This window comes from Austrofundulus limnaeus, unplaced genomic scaffold (genome assembly GCF_001266775.1).
Source record: "Austrofundulus limnaeus strain Quisiro unplaced genomic scaffold, Austrofundulus_limnaeus-1.0 Scaffold193, whole genome shotgun sequence".
Classification (NCBI taxonomy): Eukaryota; Metazoa; Chordata; class Actinopteri; order Cyprinodontiformes; family Rivulidae; genus Austrofundulus; species Austrofundulus limnaeus.
The window spans coordinates 715,230-718,977 of NW_013952595.1; the positions used below are offsets into that span (position 1 = coordinate 715,230).

General features: G+C 37.1%; 1 protein-coding gene across 1 annotated transcript in view; it reads right to left on the reverse strand.

Moving 5' to 3' along the window:
• The window catches only part of LOC106524592 (eukaryotic translation initiation factor 3 subunit A), a gene marked incomplete in the record, with an annotated part of 13,862 nt that overhangs the window by 8,623 nt on the left and 1,491 nt on the right, over positions 1–3,748 (reverse strand).

Below are 3,748 nucleotides of genomic sequence, written 5' to 3' on the forward strand. Positions count from 1 at the left end.
GTGTGTGTGTGTGTGTGTGTGTGTGTGTGAGAGAGAGAGAAAGAGAGAGTAGGTTTGTTTCAACAGCTGTACCGTGTGGAGGAAGTAGACAAGCAAGGGAGACATTTAGTTTAACGTCTGTCATTTTAAAGAGGAAGACTCGCTGACACATGGAGAGAAGGTGAAAGCAGTTAAACCGTTACCTCCCTAATTCTGGACTGGACACAAGCCGTTATTCACTTTTATATGTACTGGCACCTACAGATATGATCTGTTCTCTGGTTGTTTTGTCTGCAACACATAAGGAAGGTTTTAGACCTTGGTTCAGCTACTAAACGTCACTGAATGTTTACTTCTGAGGAATGAGATCCTGAGAAGATGGAAGGGTTAAAGATCTTACACAATTCAAAACTTGAGAGCTTTTCTTTTAATTCAAACATTGCTCACTTTAAAATTTCTTGTCTTTTATGTTAGGTTAAATAGAAAAGCTATGAAACAAACCTAGTCCTAATTAGGTTTAGGCACTATAACTTCTGAGAAAAGTGTCTGCTTTTTAATTTAATCAAGCTTATTGGAAAATTACACTTTAATTGACAGGTTTTGCATTTATCATTTAATATTGAAATTAAATACTCTTAAGAGTTTTTACCTGTGATGCAATAGGATTCTGGAGAAACTGTGATTTATTAAGGCACTAAAGAGAGCATTTTCCTACACTGGTTTGGTCTGCTTTGCTCTCCTAACTGATGAAAGTGGCRTGGGTTTAAATGACAAACTTTAAATGGTTTGTTTGGGTGTATTTGTGTTGTAAGCTTTCAGTACAGGAATCTCAGTAAGCTGTGTGATTCTGCTGTCAGGTTACCACACACAAAAATGATGTCTTTGAAGAAAGAACCTGTTTTTCAATGTGCACGTGTTTGTGTGTGTATGTACATGTTTTTGCTACCTGGTGGGGATGATTTTTGGGCATTTTCCTGGTACACACAGCCTGGTGAGGACCCACTGTTCCTTATGGGGACAAAAGCCCAATCCCCATGGGCAGAGATACCGTTTGTGGATCARGGGTTCGGTTTAGGACTAAGGTGTGAAATTAACCTGTAAGATTAGGTTTAGAGTATGAAGTCAGGGTTAGGATATAGAAATGRCCAGTAAATGAATTGAAGTCAATGCAAAGTCCCCACAAGGAGAGAAGACCAAACAWGYGTGTGTGTAGATTGGGAAGAGAAGGCCCAGTTGTTATAATCACTCTTCACCATGGCYTCAAATTAACTGAGGACCCACTACCATCCACTTACCGTAAGTTATCGACCTTCCGTCGACACTTTTGTTTTACAAGACTTTATTCTTGGATAGATTTTGGATAGATCTTGGTGTTGACTCATGTAGTTCTTATTTGCTGCTGAATGTTCAAATATTTATTTTTYAGTTATGTTTAGCTGTAACGTCTATGCTAACAAGTAAATTCATGTGTYAACACGGTAGCTCAAAGCATCTCTCAACAACGGGGGACACTTYGACCATCTTTTTTATGTTGATTAGYCCAACTAAGRTGTGATTTGCAATATTGTGATGTGGTTGAACTCACTTTTTATACATACAGGTGATGGAGATTAAGTGTAGTTTGAATTTAAGTGGGAAAAAAGTTGTCATTTTAGTTTATATATTTCTGGGTAATTGGCTGAATTAGTTTTATTATGACAAAACAATCAGACCACTTTAGAAACATGTCATATTGTGTTTATGTTTTGATAATTATCAGATCTTTTTACAAGTTTCCTTTAGTGAATGTGAGACTTTGCCTGGAGCAAGGTTTTTCAATTACAAGCTGTTTGATTCATGTTTACTGTGCACTGACTGTTGCTGTAAGTGTTTTTTTTTTTTTTTTTTTAGTTTGCTACATTGAGCGTGTGGCCAAAGTTTGTTTTTCTGTTAGGAGTGAAGTTCAGGGTCATTGGAAAATACCTTCCATACCGAGAAGAGCGGAGCTACCCTCGCTGTGAGGGTAGACATTTTTAAACCAATTCTTGTTTTGTAGCGTAGTAGAAACACTTACAGCAACAACTCTCATCCCTCACTGACCTAACACACACTTGTCAAAAATTGGGTGTAAGCTCAAACCATTCGCAGCTGTTTTGTGTGAGTCGGTGTGTGTGTATGTGTGTGTGTGTGCGTGTGTGTGTGTGTGTGTGTGTGTGTTTGTGTGTGTGTGTGTGTGTGTGCATTCCATGTTCATGAGGGTAACCATCTGCTTTGGCATCTATCTATGTTATTTTGAATTAATTCACAGCAATTACACACAAATATTTTCTTTTGTAAAATGCCAAATGTGTTGCTGCTACTGATTTGTGTATGTGTGTGAGTGCTTGTTTTTGCTACACAGTGAGGATCTTCATATGTTTTTAACCAACTAAGCGAGGACATTTTTGGAAATTATGACAATTTCCCGGCCCTCACTTTTTTACAGCTCTACTGTACTCTACTAGTTAGGTTTAGAGGTATGGTGTGAATTAAGTTTTGGTTCAAGTTAGTGTTAGGACTAGACAAATAATGGTTGGTTTTAGGAAAAATGTCTGAGTTAGGCATAAATGCAGTTACAAAAATGAATGGAAGTCAATATAAAGTCCTCATTTTGATGTAAGTACAAGGATGTGTGTGTGTGTAATTTTGTCAGTGAGCCAGAGTTGTGTTTCCATGATGAATCTGACATAGCCTTGAGCTATAAAAAAACCTCAACAGTAAATTAAGATGTGTCCTCCCAGCGTCACTGCTCAGTTTGTCTCTTCTCTTAACACCCCTAATACCTTTGGGTCAAAATGACCGTTTGACAAAATCAGACTGTTTATTTAATTTCCATCAAAGTTAGTCACCTGTTGAGATGTGCAGAAAACTAAACAGTCTGTTTAAAAGAATCACATGAAAATGAAATGTAAAATTCCCTAAATTGCTAATTATTTATGTAGCTAATATTCTTACATAGATCTAGATGCAGGATGTCCTTGCTGCTTTGAACGGTTTTAAAATTGCTCCTGTCCACGGACAAACTGAGAACACTTTGTAAAATGAAGTTTTTTCCAACCTCCCATATGACACAAGTAATATTTGCTGAAGAAACCAAAACAACAATAAAGCAGTTTTAAATATTATGGCAGTATTTTTTTTAAAATAAACTACATATGACCTCAATTTAATAAATTCGATTAAATTCTTACGTATCCTTTGGTTATTGGTGTCCCACCATATACCAGTGGCCTGCATTTGGCCACTTCTTTGAAAATACTCTAGAGAAAAAAAAATAAAATACTCTAGAGGCGGCCCTGCTGGAGTATTGTATTGGAAAAAAAGGATTTGAGTTCTTACTTGTACAATAAAAATGGAAATCAARTGGTATTAGTTACAATTTTAAATTGTTTGACTTTAAGTGACTGGTGACTCAGGCCAAAGATTTTTTAATTTATCCAAAAGAATTTGTCTAAAAGGTTTTAATAAATATGTTAAAATACCCACTTCATACCATATTACTAATACATATATCCATCCATCCATCCATTTTCTTCCGCCTATCCGGGGTCGGGTCGCGGAGGCAGCAGCTTCAGAAGGGAGGCCCAGACCTCCCTCTCCCCAGCCACTTCTTCCAGCTCCTCCGGGGGAACTCCAAGGCGTTCCCAGGCCAGCCGAGAGATTATATTTCTTGTAATTATCCTCTGATTCTTTTGTTCTCAATTTTAAGAAACAGGAATACAAGTAATTCTTTTTTTTACAAGCATTCCTT